Genomic DNA, 20,121 nt, shown 5'->3' on the forward strand with positions numbered 1-20,121 from the left:
TTTGTTATAATTAATTTTCAGCGAACACTTATTCGCATACTCTGCTAATTTATCCAAACTTTTCTGCAATCCCCACTTAGTCAGCATCATTAACAAAATATCAGCAAAAACCAGGCCTGGGATCTTGATATTGCCCACCGCCGGTACAGCCCAACTAGCCCCTCCGTGCCCGTCCAGTATATCATTTATAATTAGTACAAATAATATAGGCGATAATTTGCAGCCTTGCATTATATCGGTTTGATTATTACATTGCCCTCTAGTTTGACGCTACTATATACTCTGATAAAGCGCCTCTACCGCATGTATCATTTTCCTAGAGACTCCCAGCCTCCCTAATTTTTCTATTAACGCTCTTCTACTCACGGTGTCGAACGCTTTCTCAAAATCGACCGCTGCCAAAAATATGCTGCATTTTCCCTGCACTGTGTGTTTCTCTGCCATCAATTTCACAATCATAGTATTATCTATTGTTTGCCTCCCCTTCCTGAATCCTCCCTGATATTTGGAGGTTGTACCATTATTTTCAGCCCACTCCCTTAGTCTGTTAGCTAGGACTCCTGTGTATATGTTGCTCAATGAATCTGAGTTATACCTCGGTAATTACGTAAATTTGTTTCCTTTCTTTTTATATATTGGGCATATTATCCCATATTCCCATTCCTTCGGAACCTTTGCCCCGTTGAAAATCCTCTTGAATAGCTTTACAATTCCTTCTACCATCTGGCTGTATTTACTAATTTGTTTCCAGCATACATTACTAATACCATTCCTCCCCCTCTGCTGATTTCGTCTTCAGTTTCCCGATAACCACCTGTACTTCTTCTGTCGTGAAGTCCCTATCTAGTTCGTGTATACTTACTTCCACATTAGACCACATGGCCTGTTTTCTTTAGTTATCATCCCTTCCCCTAATAACTGACTAAAATAAGTCACCCACTGTACTTAGTTGATATTCATTTTCTTCAGTCCCTTCCCTCCTTTATTAGTCATATTTATTCTCTCCCACATTTTTTCAGTTTGATTCATTCTGTATTCCCTGTTTATTAGCTCTGATTGGTCCTTCAACCACTGCTTCTTCCTCTCCGCAATTTTACTTTGATACTCTTTCCTCAGCCTGCAAAATGTTTCACGTTCTTTGCTCCCTCCTTTTGCTCTATACTCTTTTAATGCTCTTAACGCTGCTTTTCTGCATATCTCACATTCCCTGTCATACCAACCGTCACATTCTACTTTTGTTCTTTGCTGAGCTCGACTGTCCGTGCCACTCTCCTTACAGGGTATTCTAATAACTCCAATGCTCTGTCTATATTATTTTCCTCCAGCGCCCTTTCCCAGCCAATTCTAATTAATTGTATCTCTTTATCCATAAGTATGTCTAGCTCTCGTTTGGAGTTCTCTGTCCATATATATTTAATATTACCACCACCCCATTCTATTGTACTTTTTCTGTCTACGTCATTGCTTTCGTCTGTCCTCACCAATCTAACCCATACCAAAGCGTGATGCGACTCGGTCCAGTCCTCTACCCCTATGCTTTTGATATCTAGCAAGTCCTCTGAACTCATTACTAAGTCAATAAAACTCCCACCGTGTTCAGTAATATAGGTCATTTTGCCTTCCCTGTCCCCCTCCCAATAGCCATTTAGAATGAAAAAATTCCCAACTTTGCATAGTTCTAAAAGTTTTCTGCTGTAGTTACTAATTACCTTATCATTACTACTTCTTCCTGGACCTACTATCAACTCTCCATTTTTACTATACCACGGATTTAGCTCGCCTATTCTGGCATTCCAGTCTCCAAGTAACAATATTCCATCCTCCTCATACTTTCCTCTAATGATACTAGTTTCGAATAATAATTCCTCACAGAACTTATCATTTGCATGTGCAGATTCCTTGGTTTGACAGTAGGCAGAAGCCAAACACACGTTTCTCTCTCCCTGCCTCTCTCCCCATGTTAAATCTTATCCACATAACCCCTTCAGTGTTACTCTCAATATACTCGATACATTCATTCAGCTCTTCTTTGACTAGCAGCGCTATTCCTCCAGGTGGGCGGCCCCCTTTACTTAATCTTTTCCTTGACTTGTGCCTCACCGAGAATTCCCCCCCCCCCCCCCCCCAGTTATCTCCCTGCCTACTTCTAGCCATGTTTCTAAAAGTGCTACAATATCAAAACTTCCTATTACATTTTTCACTTTACACTTTCTATGTTAACAAAGCCTATCTTCCAGCCTAGTTATAACTTTTTCCCCTACCTTCCAAACCACCATCTTTATTCCTACTTCTCGTCACCCTCTTGTTCTCAGCTTCTACCTCCTTTACATTATTCTTTGTCATCCATCCTCTCTTTATCTTCTAAGCCTTTATTTCTTTTCCCCCACAGGTCTTTCAGGCTCCTACCTCTCCCCTTGGTCATAAGGTCTCTCTTCCCCCCTCCCCCCAGGTCGGCAATCACTGTATCCTCTTTTCATTTAGGAACACTTCCTGCACCTGCACATCTGATTCACTCTCACTATCTTGCACTGAACTGTTTTCTTGACTCGGTGCTTCACCCGTCGTTCCCACGTTTCCTCCTCCGTCTTGGGCGCACTCCCGTCTATCTCTTGGCCTCTTTGATCAATCCTCTTCCTGTTTTAGCTCTTCCTCCATGCCTTTTAGTTTTGTTACAGACCGAACGCCACCAGACACCATTTGTTACCACCAGCCTTTGATCCTTAATAAATGCTTTGAGGCCTTGGCTCTGCCTAGATATTTTCTTAATATTTTCATATTCTCAATCCCTTCTCTTCCCAAGTCTTGGCTTATCCATATCCTTTCACCTTGTAAGTTCCTTGCGTTTTTTTACACTATATCCGCCATTATGGTTGACATCAACTTCACTTTCACTGGTCTCCTACCTTTCACTTTTCCTACTCTTTCGACATCATCCATGTCAACTTCACTGAAATTGTTTCATCTTGTTTTGGGCGAGATCCACCACTTTATATATCAGCTTCACTTTATCTTCATTCCACTCTTCCTACAATCCATAGATGGTATGTATACATTTCTTCATCCTTTCTTGGTTGACGAGATCGAGTTCCTTCTTTAGAGATGCCACTTCCTTTTCCAGATTTTTTTACCTGCTTTATTAGCACTCCCGTTGCTCTCTCATTTTCCTCTATTTTTTTCCCCGTTACTTCCTATTGTTTCTTGAACCATTCCTTCATATCTTCAAATCCCTTAGCTTGTTCCTTTCTCACTTCCTTTACCAGTGCATCTCCATTATGTTTTTACAGCATCTCCTATCAGTCCCCTGATTCTCTCCCAGTCCTCCCAGCTCATGTCAGGATCTGGATTCATATCCATGCCCCCTATAATTACGTCGCTGATCCTCCCCAGCTCTCTCATATTCGCCGTATGCCCTGTCGTCGTCTTCTGCCTGCGCTGCCAGCTCCCGACCGCCACTCAATATTGCTCATTGCCAATCATGTTACACCGCACTCGCCTTACTACACATCCACTCTGGTTGCTTGCTTGAGTTGTACTGGTACTAATAGAAGTAATGAAATTCAATGTTTTTGTTTTGTCCAAATCTTTGAATGGTGTGCGTCGAGTCCTTTTGTTCAGAAGGTACCGGATTCGATTCCCGGCCAGATCGGGGATATTAATCCTGTTTAATTCTTCTGGCTCAGGCAATGGGTGTTTGTTCCGACACTTTTCTCTTCATGTTCAGACAACATACTACACTTCCAGCCATCACAGAAGCATGCAGTAGTGATTACTAGACCTTTGATTTTTAGGTGCTAAAATGTTCTTTTAGCTTTCTAAAATATTTCTAGGCAGCTTCAATTTTAGGTAGTTTAATAGGCATCAATTAAAATATTATGGTTCCTTTGCTAAATTGATAACTTGTTAGCGGGAAATTTGAAACAAGTTTCACTCGCCCCTTTGCTACCAACGTCACAGAATATAATAGGCTATTACCATCGGATGTGAAATGGGGGAAACTCCTGTAACCACTTTTTAATTAAAGACCATTTGGAACCTGACACTTTTTTCATAATTCACACACTGAAGAAATGGGAATACAGAAATGTTGTTGCAGAATGAAATTGAGTTTATTTTTAAGCAGGTCAGTGCTACACAGCTCCCACCTGAGACCCTACAGATGTGGGAAAAGTGGTATTAGAAGGTGAACAAGAAGAATATCATGCACTTGTCGCTGCAACCATTCTCCTCTCAATCCTCCCCCCTGTGGGTGTGGAACACAGATGAATTCACCCAGGGTATCCCCTGCCTGTCGTAAGAGGCGGCTAAAAGGGGCGACCAAAGGATGATCAAATTAGAACCATGAGACTACTTGTAATTAGTACCATCACGCAGGGAACACCATGGGTCGCATTTACTTGCGCTTACTGCCACTATGTTAGGTACTCAATAGGTTTGTGATTAGTAGCGACAGCGTGTGAATCAGGTGGTGGGTCCTAGAGTACCTGTGATTCATACCCGTATATGAACGACACAATGGTTCTGCCTTACCTATGCTCAGTTCCCACTATGTGAAGAATTCCACAGGATGGTATGAGTCCCTGTGGTTAGTCCACTTACGTGAGGAACGCCATAGGTTTGCGTTGCCTTTATAGGTTTGTGTCGCTTGTAAATAGCGCCTCAATGTGTGAAACACCATAGGTCTGTGTTACATGTGCGCATGTGAATGTTACCATAATGTGTGGAATACCGCGAGTCTCTGCTACTTTTGATTAGTACCGCAACATTACACATAGCATGGTTCTACTTTCATAGCGATAAATACCATTATGAGGGACCAATGACCTGGATTTTGGACCCGATTCGACTAATCATAATCGATTCAGCATCGTGCTATAGAAGCAGTCCCTTGGTCAGTAATACTATTGTTTTGTGCCAGCTTCTGTGCATGTGAGGCACTGTGGGTCAGATCCACTGATCGTTTTAAATTCATATCCATCCATTCATTCTTCGTCCTCACTCTTTGAATTCTGGTCAGTGGAGGATTTTGAACTTTTAAGTTGTCACTTCATTTTGTCTCATTTCGTACCATTAGGGACCGATGACCTTGATGTTAGGCCCCTGTAAACAACAAACATCAATCAATCCTGCTGTTCTTTTCACTTGTAGTTTTTACATGCCATAAAGTTTCTCACATCGTTGAAGTTTGTCTTCCTTGGTCTTCCTCTTCCTTTCTTTCCTAGTATTTTTCCTTCAAAGACGTTTACTAGGAAGTCATTACGTCTCAGGATATGACCCACAAGTTTTATCTTTCTTCTTTCCATATTGTTTAGCAGTCTCCATTGTTCATTGATTTCCTTCAGAACATTCCGATTCGTCTCTTTTTCAGTCCAGCATGTTCTTGTCATTTTCCTCCAAATGCACATTTGTTACTTCCAATGAATCTCACCTTTTTTCCAATAGTCCAGCTCTCACAACCGGTAGTACACTCCAGAAAAGATTTTACAAAAGCCTTTCTTGTTTTTAAACTCACAGGTATTTAAGACTTCTTTTATTTTGAAAGCCCTGTTTAGCAGGAGCTATTCTTCATTTGAATATATTAACACAAATTTCTTAATATTCACAAACAATAGAACAGTAATAACATCAACTCAGTAGCTAACAAATAATTTAACAATCTAAAACAAAAAAATCAACAACTTAATGTTCACCAAGGCAAATAAAGGCGGTATTACTGTAGAATAACCACAGATAAAACTGAATAAATTAAGAAGATGGAGCATTTTTTGCAGATAATGAATTCACTATTAAGAAAGACCCCACTGTTTTGTCTCGGTAAGTGGAAGAAAGATTTCGAAAACTGAACAAATTCAAAGTTAATGTAGCCAAAAACGGCACAAACCTTACCAAACATGGTTCAGTGCTTGTATAATTGTAAATCCAAAAACATGTGTCACTGGATAAATTAAATTTTCACAAATCATCTTTTAAATTCAAATCCAAGAACAAAATTTTACACTACATCAGCTGATGGGTATTATTACTACTACACTAAGTTTCAAGGCCATCCTGCTAATCGTGCTGGTAATCAGTGTCTTGCAATATCTCTCAAAGTGGCATGTGTTCTCTATAATGTATTTTGTATTAGTTCTATGATATATGAAAATAAATGTATTGGAAGGTGGAAACCATCTCTGAATCGAAGTTGAAATGTCATTGTTGCCAGGGGTGGAAAATTGAAATGCTGGACTGAGGCAATTGGTCAGCTACAGCAAGAGACAGATAGTTGTGCACAGATGATACAGTTGCCCAATGGTTTAGAGTATTTGTATGTTTATTTTGCTAGCAACAATGTTGAGGTTGTTCTAATAGAGTTGCAAGGTAGTGAATAAAGATAAGCCAGTGTTCTTTTTCTTTTTAAGTGAAATGACAAATTTTGAAAAATATGAAGTACAGTATTTTAAAAAGAACTAAACACTGAATTATGATGATAATGTGCACAGGCCAGTCAGTGCAATGTGATGTGTAATCAGTAAAAAAAAATGGTTTCAAGTAAATAAATCCAACATTTAAATAAATGGGAGTAAACTTCTTTTTTTGCCAGTCAGTAGCTCGTTTGGTTTTGAAATTTCACCTGACCTTGACGAATCATCAGTAGTTGCCCTTGCAGATGATATAGTAATTATTGGAAATTCGATGGGTGCTGCACCAGAGTTAATCATGATGGCCATGTCTCAACTTCATCAAATTGGTCTTGACCTGGTCATGGCGAAGTCGTCATTAATATAACTCAAGGTCATCTATTGGAAATCTTCAGCCTTATATGAAGGCAAAGGGAACTGAAGATACCATTAAATATTTGATAGTAATGTTTAAATACTAAATGGGTTTTGACCCAGAAAGAATTATATCGCCACTTAGAGAAGATCTTGAAAACATGACAACACCAGTGGTATGTCCAGTCCAGAAACTATATCGTCAACAAGCATATATGGCTGGTAATATACCCATTATAGATGGCACCATTGCACATAGTTACCATTGGCTCTTTTGGAGGACATAGACAAGATTATCTGAAGTTCTGTTCGAGGTGCTTTTCTTACCAGTTGACATCCTCCGCAGTGTGTTGTATAGGGAGGAAAGGCTAAATTTAATTCGAGCTGCATGGGAAGCCATTCTCCAGCACCATAATGTCTGTATAGCATTAGTGAGCTGATAATGCACATGTAAATGCAGTTAGGGTGATCACGTTAACTTTTCTCCAACATCAGAAATTACATTAATCTGTTATCAAATTCCAGGAAGGATTGCATAACTGCGAGTTTGAAACTTGGAAATCAGTCTGAAAGAGGTAAGTGGGTAGCAATGTACTGCGTGGTGGCAGAGGGTAACAAGAGCAGGTTTATCTATTTCGGAGTGGGTGCATTTCAAGCCGTTCTGGTCATCCTTTGACAGTACCTGGTGCAAACATTACTGCCTGGAGACTGAAATCCTGGCTCATATCTTGGGACTGTGTGACTGCGGAATGGTCATTCGGAATTCCCGTCACCACATTGTAAGGACAAAGATAGCGGACGCCCTGGGTAAAAAGGGCTGGACAGTAAATTTGGAAGGATTGGTGTGATAGCGTACTCCTAACATAAAGAGAGGTGTAATTGTGGATTCGACAGCAGGATTTGTTGGGAAATAAACCTGGTGTACAGGTACATGAAGAGTATTCATGAACCCCCAGGAAATTTCTTCAAAGATATATATCACTTGCAGGCAGTCTAGGTCTGTGGTCTCTTACTGGGAGCTCAAGGTGCCATATCAAGGTTTAGAGATGAGATTGTAGTGACTGTGCTGAAGAAATGCTGCCAAATCTGAAATCACCATCTAAATCCAAATATTTGAATACAATTTGCTATAGCTGTTATATAAAATGTATTTTAGTATACAGTCTCGACTACCTTTGTTGGACCCCGCGATTTGGCCATGGAGTTAGAGGTGCGCAGCTGAGAGCTTGCATCCGGGAGATAGTGGGTTTGAAGGGTTCGATCCCCACTGTCGGCAGCCCTGAAGAGGGTTTTCTGTGGTTTCCCATTTTCACGGCAGGCAAATGCTGGGGCTGTAAAGTTTATTTTCAGTGCTTTTAGAAAACCAATATTTGAAAGGACTCTGCTTTTATGACTTAATGATGTGGAGATAACATTTTCAATAAAGTATTATGAGCCTCTTAACTAGGTATGTTTGGTGTAACCTGCCCTGTGTATCTTTCCAGCAGATTGTTGTAACATGGGAGGATAGGCAGAAATGTTAGTAATATCTCTAATCTGTGATGCAAAAAGTAAAATAAAGGAATTTTAATGTTAGACAGTTTTAAAACCATTTTTGTATATTAACTGCGATGTAATTTACCTGGTTGGAATTTGAGTGTTACGTTCTAATATTAGCGCCTAAAATTAAAACAAATAGAAGCAAGGAATGTTTTTGAATTACAGATCATGCTAATGATATTATGAACAGTTTTACATTTCTGACTTGAAACACCACGCGGCAGGAAAAGTTGAAACATGTCATGTAACTGTTCGCTCTCCTAAGCTTCACACTTGAGGAGACGAAAGTTTATAGCTGGGGACATATGAATATAAATATAAACTATATGTGGCTTGCTCGCAAATTGCCACGCAAATAGAATCGATTACCACTCCATGGTTTCCCATTTATCTGTGTAATGTTACTAGCATAGAGATTTATATTTAAATCACAGGGGTAGGATTTTAAATAATTAACTAGTAAGTATCGCTTTGAGAAAGAAAATTAACGCAGTATCTGGTCAAATGAATTTATTAAACAAAACAAATGAGTCGGAAAAGTACCTTTTAGCTTGGAGGGAATTAAGAATTTAACGTTACTGTAATTCACTGTTGCTTGCATTGTCTTATTGTGGCTAGTGATGGGCAACGCTCTCGCTCGAGACTCGCGAGAATCCAGAGACCGATCCTCCTGTAGCGCAAGCTGTGCGACGTACCAGTAACTACGGCTGTATACTTCATATTATATAATTGGCAGTTATTGCGTGAAATAACGTTCTCTTATTAAAACGTGTGAGCCAATACATTTTGTCAAAAGCCTGGAAAAGTACTGCATGTCCCACTATGAACCCCTTAATACCATTAACTAAAGTGGAAACAGAATGTCAGTATCTTAAACTGTTCACGACTTATTTGGGGTGGACATCTTCACTAAAGAGCCTCCGTGGCTCAGACGGCAGCGCGTCGGCCTCTCACCGCTGGATACCGTGGTTCAAATCCCGGTCACTCCATGTGAGATTTGTGCTGGACAAAGCGGAGGCGGCACAGGTTTTTCTCCGGGTACTCCGGTTTTCCCTATCATTTCATTCCAGCAACACTCTCCATTCTCATTTCATAGCATCTATCAGTTATTAATAAATCACTTTGGGAGTGGCGACCCCATCGTACTAATAGCCTATATCTGCTTCATTCATACCAACCCTGACCCGGTCAATGACTGGAAAACAGGTTGCAGGTTTTTTCATCTTAACTGAATAACCCTGCATAATTTGTGAATAACTGTAGATAGGATGTACACGTACTTGGATACTAAAGGCGTGCATTATTCGGACCTGAGACGGGGAAGACGTGCTTTGCTACATACGCAACCCCCATTACACATGAATGGAACGTGTAACAGGGGTGATGGGGCAACGCTCTCGAGACAGATTCTCGTGTGCTGCGAGCTGTGCGACGTCCCAGTAACTACGAGTGTAAGCTTGATAGTTATCATCAGCAGTTCTCACATGGAAACGTGTGTGACGATAAATTTTGTCAAAATCCTATGAAAGCACTGTACTGTATGTTGAACTAGAAGCCCCTTACCATTAACGAAAGTGAATACAGAATGCCAGTATCTTAACCTGTTCACGACCGAGCTCGATAGCTGCAGTCGCTTAAGTGCGGCCAGTATCCAGTATTCGGGAGATAGTAGGTTCGAACCCCACTGTCGGCAGCCCTGAAAATGGTTTTCCGTGGTTTCCCATTTTCACACCAGGCAAATGCTGGGGCTGTACCTTAATCAAGGCCACGGCCGCTTCCTTCCCACTCCTAGGCCTTTCCTGTCCCATCGTCGCCGTAAGACCTATCTGTGTCGGTGCGACGTAAAACGCTAGCAAAAAAAAAAAAAAAAAAAACTGTTCACGAGTTATGTCATGTGGACTTCTTAGCTGAATAACCCGTATAATTTGTTAATAATTGTTATTAGGATGTAATCCTACCTGGATGCCTCACAATCGTTGTCGGCAGGGTAGTTTCTTGTGATTCAGACCGGGCCGGAGGTGTTCGGTGACGATTCCTCTTCATTGATATTATGCGTTTGTAAGTGGCGGATCATCCCAGAAGTACACTACCCACAGAAAGTATTCGTACACAAACATTTCAACGTATACCTCGTATATTGAACTCCATGAACTAATATAAACACATCCAGTGAGACGAATGTATACAGGAAAGACACCTTGCTGTACAACTGGTATGAGATACACAGCGCTCAACGTAATAAACAAATAAACTCATCTTTTAACACAACAAACTGTTCGTACACTGCTAGATAATTCAAACACTGCCGAAGTCTTTGTTCATACACAGTCTTAATACTTTGTATGCATGCCTTTAGCTTTGATGAACTGCTCCAGACGTCTTGGCACTGAGTTAACTAACGTTTGGTGTACTCTTCAGATATGTTGGACCATGCATCTGAGAGTATCTCTTTAAGATGTTCTTTACTAGTTGGATGGAATTTTTGCACTTCTTTGCCCATATGATCCCTCAGGTTCTCTATGAGATTGAGATCTGAACTCTGCGTTGGAGTGGCATGTATTGTACGATTCACGCGTTATCATGGCACAATGTTTAGGATCATTGTCCTGTTGTAAGGGGAAGACTCCTTCCAGATGGAGCTTGTATGACTGATGCTTAAATTATAGCACAACACATCTATGTACATCCTGGCATCCATAATATCATCAGTAAATGCCAGGTTTACCACTCTACTCGCAGCCATGCAGCCCTAAACCAACACATTCGCTCCTCCGTGTTTTACCGTGGGGATTATGTTTTCAGGTTAAAGTTCGGTGTTTGTCTTCCGCCATACCTTGCTGCTCCTACCAGTTCCAAACTGTATAAACTTCGCTTCGTCAGAAAAAGTAATGGTGTTCCAAAAGTCCATTGCCTTTTTATTATATTCTTTCGCGAACTGGAAGCGTTCCTGCCTATTTCTTTCACTTATAAGTGGCTTGTTTAATGGACATCTAATGCACGGGTTCGTACTGTGCAATACATTCCTTATAGTTTGCACACTCACCGTTTTGTTGGACCTTGAAGCGAGTTCTGTAGCGATGGGTGCAGCACTTCGGAACGGTTTCTTTCGTGCCGAAAGCGCAATATTGCGTCGCTCCCGTGATGTCAGCACTTTTGGACGACCAGATCTGGGTTTGTTTCCTGTTTGTCCGCTGTGCTTGTATTTATTAACTATTGAAGTCACCGTTGTAAAGCTAATGCCGAGCGGTTTTCCAACTTACCGATAACTTTTACCTTGTTTATACAGTAACAATAGATTCTCTCGTTGACTCAATAGAAGTTCCATCGTCTTTCGCCCCATACTAAATAACCTTGCGGCAACGACAGCACAGTGATGACTGAAGAGATAACCCCTTCTGCAGGCACAGTGGCCTAAACCTGTGCGACAACTTATTTTACCAATCACAAAGACAGTACATCCGCACTGTACGAATATTTTCTTGGCGGCACGATCTGCAGTTTGTATACAGTATCGAGCCGATCATGTTACATTTTTAAATTATCTGTATGTTCAGCATGTATGTTTGAGGTCTATCGTTATGCCGCTTATAAATCTGACTTCAGCTCGGAAGCCGTAATAATGTTCCATCACATTTCATAGGTGTACGAATACTTTCTGTGGCCACTGTATTTCTGCCGATGTATTGTACTTCTTTTGAATAAGCAACACAGTGGGCTGTGCTATGTGACATCTCTTAAAAATAAGACATCCACGACTTACGTTGCGTTTCGGACATCGTCTTCAAGTTGTCGCGTACAATTGCACAGTCATGCGAGTACGGTACCTGCGTAATTATGACGCGAATACTCTATAGCAATTTAGATTGCACATTCCACTCATGCGTAATGGTGGTTGCATATACAGCAAGGCGCATCTTGCCTCGTCTCGAGTTCGAATAATGCACGCCTGTAGTATCCAGTTACGTGCACCTACAGTAGCCATCAGGTTCTGTACTTAAAGCACTCATTCGTGTACCTACCAGTGCATACAATGCCCGAATGCGTCCCCTTTATAATTATGTTATACTGCGTCAAAATAGACCTCGGTATAAATGAACGCCCTAGTCGCTTGTTGACACGTATTTACGAAAATGAGAAGACCCGTGGTTGGCTATTCGCATATTCGGAACAAACAACATTCAGCTCCGACTACCTGCAGGCCTACGACACGCTGCTCGCGGCACATTGTGGGAACAACGCTCTCGAGATTTCTCGAAATGTCTCGCGAGAAATAATGCCTGCGCTAGTCTCGAGAAATCTCGAGACCTCGTCTCAGACTGCCCATCACTAATTGTGGCTCACCAATTGTAGTTTCCGTTGAGGTCATCTGTATTCTGTGGTTACTCGTTCCCCTTTTCTCGTTGCAGACTGGCTCCATGGACATCCTTCCTTCCTTCTGCGATATGGTTTGGGCTATCTGGACTAGCACTCCCTAATTGCCTAGTCTTTAAATTAGACATTGGCCCTTTGCTTGTGAAAATTGATCACCGTTGATCGTATGAGGAGAAAATTCTGAGTTATGAATTTTTCCATGTTATTAGAAATCTCAATCCAACTTAGCTATTCTACTGATACAATACATACTTGTACCAACTTCTGTGGACTTGAACTAACGTGGTTCTTTGTCCAGAATAATTATAGAATATATCACAAGCCGTATGCTTGTTTCATCTCACCCTGATCCAACAACATCGCAGCAGCTACGTACTGTGTCTTAAAGCGACAACTCACTGTCCCGAAAATAAATTGTAGTTGTGTGTTGAGGATTGCTCCATGCAAGATAATATACGCGAGCTCTCCCCACTCACAGTAACAGCTCCGTACCCAGTCTCTATACAACGAAGCATCTGATTTGTAGATCTCATATTGTCCCTCTCTTCATTCTTCACAAATAACCAGTAGGTGTGGCGATGATGTAGTCTCCTAGCTTGCTAGCCTTGCACATGGGTCGCTGTATAGTACAGTACTCATGAGTTAAACCTAATAACTCATTATAACTTCCCCGCTTCAAGAATAACTTTTCCGTGTACACACTATGAGATGAAATGACACAAACTCAGACTCAACACATTGACCATATTTACAGTACATAATTAATTCCTATCTTATAATTTAAATAATAAATGATGTTCAAATATATACAATATGATTCCAAAAGCCATATTTACAATTTATTGAAGTTAAATTAATATGTGTTAATGAATAATTTCCGATGACGGATAATCTTGATATCGAGTGATATCATGTAATAGGACTCTGCAATAAATTGGTATGGTTGGAGAAGCCTGGACGGTAACAGTCAATCACTTCATCTTCATGCGATTCGTCATTATGTTCATCTTGTTTTTCATTTTACACTTTGAATTAGATGCTGCCATATTTGGCCTACTATGGGCAAGTAGCACCGCACAGTTCTAAAATAAAAACTAATAAGCTTCAAGAAGCATGAAATGTGGAATTTGCTGCCATCCTGCAGGAAAAACGTCAATTAAGACGACGATACACAAAACGGCAAAGTAGCTCGTCATACCCAGGAGATATTCCCGATAAAATATGGAGTACGCGTATATTTGTCATGCCCATTAACGTGTAACCTGTAGTGTTCGAATAAATAAGTCGTGCCCAGTGAAGAGGTTAAAAATCAAACTATTCTGAAGGATGGCTTCCTCCTACAATTAAATGACAATTAAATGCGGCTGTGAGCTTGCATCCGGGAGATAGTAGGTTCGAATCCCACTATCGGCAGCCTTGAAGATGGTTTTCCGTGGTTTCCCATTTTCACACCAGGCAAATGCTGGGGCTGTACCTTAATTAAGGCCACGGCCGCTTCCTTCCAACTCCTAGGCCTTTCCTATCCCATCGTCGCCATAAGACCTATCTGTGTCGGTGCGACGTAAAGCCGCTAGCAAAAAAAAATGCATTTTGATTTAAGCACTGCTGTGTCTGTCTGAACAGCCACTACAGTTGGGTTCAGCAAAATGAGTAAAATCTATTGTTACAGTACGAATATTCAAACCCAGTGAGTGGCAGCATGATTTGGGGTACGTAGCTGTCGGCTTGCATTCGGGAGATAATGGTTTTGAATTCCACTGTGGCAGTCCTGAAGATGGTTTTCTGTGGTTTACCATTTTCACACCAGGCAAATACTGGGGCTGTACTTTAAGGCCACGGTTGCTTCCTTCTCCAAACTCCTCCTTATCCCATCATCACCATAACACCTGTTGTCAGTGTAGTGTAAAGTAAATTTAAAAAATTGAATATTCAAATTTATCGTTTTTAATAGTCTTTTTATTGTCGCATGCTGGTTATATTTCTTTTGCATTGTACAGCCACTAACATGGAATGAATCATGTCAAGAATGTGTAGAATGAAGGCTGTGTATTATAACACATGGCAAATAATGTGGTATTTTGTTATTTGTATTTGTCCTCAAAATGATTTTTATGCATGCAATTTAAATTAACAGAATAAGGAAATTTAAAAAAAATATTTGATTTTTACTGGTCCATAAATACCAGATTTGCTTTCATGTGTTGGGTCTATATGAGACAGGCTTTTCTGGCTCAAATACAGAACATAATGACCACTCTACTTACATGTTATCATGTGGACGGATACCGTTTCCAAATGGTTTATTTGTATGTTCCAGTTACTGCCAACATTGTTAAGGTTGTTCTAATTGAGGGACTAATTCTATGTTTTTCAGAGTGCAAAGAACAAGTTGCACGGAGAGTCTAAGGAAGAGGTGTGGAAAATTTAAGTTACTGGGCTAACAATTGGAGAGGTAAGTATATCTCTTTTTAGAAAGATTTTTCAGCTTTGGAAGAAATATTTGTTCTTATACTGAAGAGTATGCTAATGTAGGTGTGTGACAATCTTGTTCACAACTGTGGTTTAATCTTAGGCCAGAGTTTTATCTTTATTTTTAAAGTGTATTCTATGGTGTGTAATTCCTAGATCGTGTTACTTGCTGGTAAATTACAAGATTTATTCATTATCATTCATACTGTGAAATTAATGTATAATGAACACCATCAGGACTGAAAGAAATGCTCATTAAAGAGGTGTGTCTGCTCAAATGATGTTACGAGAAAATATCATTAGAGTAAAAAACAATTATGAATGCATAATGCTATGAATGTAACATATACTCTTTTAAATTGCTCTAAATACAGTACTACATTTATGCAGTGTGCAATACTCACATAAAAATAGTAGATGCACTACTACTTCGATAGAGTATATGGAAGAGAATAAACCCATTATACTAGAAACCTGTACAGTATTGATCACATTGCACACCATTATACCATATTACAATTAAGATTAATGCTTGAGCTTCTCAAACCTCAATTCTGTTAGTACTGTAGCTTCATCAACTTACCTTTTTCCTGTAGGTTGCAGAATCTGCTTTTCGGATCATTGCCCGCCATTTTAAGTGATCAGATGCAACGTTCACTGTCAGCTGAACAATCTTCTTGTCTACAGCTAGGGTGTCTTGCCATTGTTGTCTCGGCCTACCACGAGGGTGCGCTTAATGACAGTGAAATTGCATCACGAGCGGCTGTACCATTTGCCGCTCTCAGGATATGGCCTTACCATCTGATGCCCTTACCACATTTTTTCTTGAATGGGAGCAACTCGCATCCTCTGCCAGATAGTGTCTTTGGTTATGTGATCAAGGAGTGAAACTCCCAAGAGACCAAAGTAATGTGCGCATCTTCCACGGTGTGCAGAGGGCACTCGGTGCTCTTGGTGACTGGTCAGCTCTCGGGCCCCATACGCCACTGGACGAATTACAGTGCGGCACACCTTTGATTTAAGGTGGCTCGGCACATGCCTATTGCTAGAACTCTGCACGGAAGCGGATATCCGCGATGTTAGTGTCTTGGCGGATACAAACTGTATGGTAGTGTGGATAATTTTGCTGATAATTTCTAAATAATGGTGTTTGTTGATTTTTATTAAGATATACTCTTGTTTTTGCTTGTGGTTAGGTGACCTTTGACACTGATAAGGGAGAACAGTGATATATTAAGAGCCTTGAGACCATAAGGGCATAAATCGGACCTAAGCCTAACTAGCTCCTGCCTGCAATTAATGGAAGGAGCAAAGGTCAATACATCGATAGTTGTCGAGAGAGAAAATCCCTCATAAATCTGTGCCTGTAGGGGCTCTGGTGCCAGGTGTTAGGCCTATTGTATTATGTTAAGATTTATCCATTTCAGTACCTTTGGTATAATAAACTGTACTTACATATTTACAACATTCACGGATGCGGGTGCGGATAAAGGAAGTGCAGGTGCGGGTATTATTTTATATATCTGCGCAGGGCTGTACCTATCGCACGCAGCACTCCTGTGACTCCCGTCCATCTAAATCACGCTGCATTCACTCTAGCCTGCACTTCCTGAGCAACGCCACAGTTACTTTGCAGGCTGGATCCTAAATATTGGAAGCAGTTGGTTTTCACCAGGTCTTGGCCATGGATTGTGACAGTGAATATGCTTAAGTCAATTTTCAGATACTCGGTCTTAACATTTAGACACAAGCCATATTGGCTTAGACGTTCGCTCCATCCTTGAACACAACCCTGCAATTCCTCTTTGGTTGTAGCTGAAAGTGGGAAGTCGACACACAGTAGGGTCCATGGAACACTCGTGCAGGTGCATGAGATGGTATCTGTAACAAGTATGAAGAGCAGTGGTCACAGGGCTGATCTGATGTACTCCCATACCTGCCAAATTTACGGAAATTGCAGTGTTTTACGGATGGACGGTGTCATTTTACAACCTTGCGGACAAAAATTTGAAACTTTAACATTCGATATTCACACCACTACAAACCATTATTCCGTATTGAAGAATAGCTAATCACAAAGTTGATACAAGGAGTAATTTTAATACCACCTATTCAATACAATTTATTCCACTATTGTGCGGCTAAATACACATGGAAATTACCAGAAATTTTCGGGGTACATGTTTCACCCACTGTTTATTGAGCATCATCAGCCTCAATCAATCTTAAAACACACACGGTCTAAGGAGTCGTAATAATTTACATAAAACATATTGAAGAATATTTACAAGTGTTAATACTGTGGATGCAAAATGTTAACAGTACAAAAATATTGAATAAAACAGAATTAATGCTAAAATCACTTTGAAAAATTGAAACGTTCGTCTAAAATTGTCACACATTGTTTTTTAAAAAATAATTTGTGTCTGACACTGAAACATGAATAATGGTTTGTAATGTGATAGCCAACCAGGCAAGAGGTCAATTAAATAGATTTCTCAATCTTAAAAGAAAAATTTGTAAGTTAACCATAGATACAGCATTCTTAAAACATTGTCTGAGACAAACATAAACTAAAAATAAAGAAAACACTTTCAGAGAAGAACACGAGAATCAACATTAACCTAAACACCACTGCTATTCTTGGAATAATAAGCTCTTTGAGAACAAACAACTTTTTACGGCACGGAATGAGATCTACTGAAAGAGGATCTATAACCATCTTAAGACTATATAAATAAGTATAATGTATGATTAATAATATTCAAATTTCCGTAAATATTTGGTAACAACACGATTTACAGAAATCAAAACAAACACATGCTAGCACACCAGCTGCCGCAATTATGGACAGTTTCGATAGGTCGGTTAAGGTCTGAGGTATTGTAGTTGGTCTTGATTGAAACCTGGATATCGTGACGCGAACATTGTCTCTCTCTCTTTCTTGCGTGCTGTGTGTTCATTCGCATCAGTCTAGTCGCTGGATTTGAAGTTTTTAAAAGTAATTTAGTGACAGAATTTCAAAGATAGCAGCTAGTTACTTTTCTAGAGGTTTTAGGAGCCTTTTGGAGACAAATCTGGCAAATTTTAATTTATTACTCGACCCGCGGCTTCGCTCGCGAAGATTTCATAATTTGATAACGGTAATTGTTCCTTGGTACTGTACTGCACTAAGACATTATCTGAAATTCCCTAAATTGGAGTCTGTAACATCATTTTTCAAGATATATGTATCAGAATTCAACTTCTCCTTCACTCTTTTTCTCCCCCTTATAAGTGGATTATCTGTAAACAAAAACAAAAGTGTTTATTTTGAAGGAGATTCTAAATACCAATGTTTACGTCTGTAACTTGTTACGTTTTTGAGATATACTCATAAAAAATCACCCCATTTTCACTTCTTTCAATCCCTCTTAAGTGGATTTTCCGAAAATAAAATATGCGTGTTTATTTTTAAAGGAGATTACAAATACCAATTTTCATGTTTGTAATATTTTAAGTTTTTGAGATATTATGTATCTTCATAAAAAGAATTCAACCCATTTTCAGTCCTTTTTACCCCCTTAAAAGGATTTTTCAAAAACAATATAAAAAGGTGTTGCTTTATTTTTAAAGGTGGTACCAAATACCAATTTTCACGTAACTTTTCTGTTTTTGAGATGTAAGTACCCCCATTAAAAGATTTAACTACTTCTTCAGTCATTTTCACTTCGCACCCCTTGAGTGGATTTTCCGAAAAAAATACGTGTTTCATTATAAAGACGATTTCAAATAGCAGTGTTTACATCTATAACATGTTAATTTTTGAGACATACTAATTTCAAAAATTCACCCAATTTTCGCTTCTTTTAGCCCTCTTAAGTGGATTCTTTGAAAACAAAAAAATGCCTTTATTTTTAAAGGAGATTCCAAATACCAATTTTGACGTCTTTAAATTCTTAAGTTTTTGAGATATAGGTATACTGATTTTAAAATTTCACCCCCATTTTCACCCCCCTTAACGATGGAATATCTAAAAATCCTTCCTTTTGACCTTCAATGTTATAAAAATGTATCCTCAAAATTTCTTTTCTTTATGTTCAGTAGTTTTGGCTCGGCAATGATGAATCAGTCAGGTCAAATTATTTTATATATTGTACCAGAAAAAATTGATTTCAAAGAGCATGAGGGGTGCCTAGTCCTTAGGAGAGGGTACAGAGGGAGGATCGCAAGGCAAAATAATAGATATCATAACTTTCTTCCAATTATTCAATCTATGCAAAGTTACCCTATTCTGTTGCTGAATTGTAATGATCAAAGGTATTTATTGGAGATTATATTCAAATTCCTGTAACAAAATATTGAAAATTATGTTAATCGTATAAAATCCAAATAAATAATGTTCTTTTCAACCAGTTATGTCCATATTTTTCTTTTTTTTGCTATTGGCTTTACGTCGCACCGACAGATATGTCTTATGGTGACGATGGGACAGAAAAGGGCTAGGACTGCGAAGAAAGCAGCCTTGGCCTTAATTAAGGTACAGCCCCAGCATTTGCCTGGTGTGAAAATGGGAAACCACGGAAAACCATCTTCAGGGCTTCTGACAGTGGGGTTCGAACCTACTATCTCCTGAATACTGGATACTGGCCGCACTCAAGCGACTGCAGCTATCGAGCTCGGTCATGTTTTTCTTGATGTAAAACAATAAAGCGTGTTGAAAGTAAGTTAATATTCCACTTTAATGAAATACAAAGGGCACTAGAAAAGTTTTGCAATACACAAAAACAGTTGGCTGGACACCCCTGTTATAGTGAGGGATGAAAGGGTGAAAATTGGTCTAGAAGACAGCAAGGTGCGATCTTCACACCAGTTGTTACCAAGCAGTGGGATTGAAAGCAAGTTAAAATGTCAGTGTAGTCTAAATGTGAATATTGCGCAGTTATGTGCTACAATTTTGCTCGTGGATTAACTGTTAACCAGTGCCTGGAGGAAATGACTCCTGTGCTGG

At 39.7% G+C, this 20,121-nt stretch overlaps 1 protein-coding gene across 2 annotated transcripts in view; it reads left to right on the forward strand.

Annotated features, from left to right (window-relative positions):
- Nucleotides 1–20,121, forward strand: part of Rab7 (RAS oncogene family member Rab7) — a 214,614-nt gene that overhangs the window by 62,767 nt on the left and 131,726 nt on the right. For both annotated transcript variants that reach the window (XM_067140910.2, XM_067140911.2), the window contains exon 2: nt 15,037–15,114. The gene's annotated coding sequence lies outside the window, so the exon portion shown is untranslated. The remainder of the gene's footprint in view (nt 1–15,036; nt 15,115–20,121) is intronic.

The sequence above is a fragment of the Anabrus simplex genome, chromosome 2 (assembly GCF_040414725.1).
Source record: "Anabrus simplex isolate iqAnaSimp1 chromosome 2, ASM4041472v1, whole genome shotgun sequence".
NCBI classification, from domain to species: domain Eukaryota; kingdom Metazoa; phylum Arthropoda; class Insecta; order Orthoptera; family Tettigoniidae; genus Anabrus; species Anabrus simplex.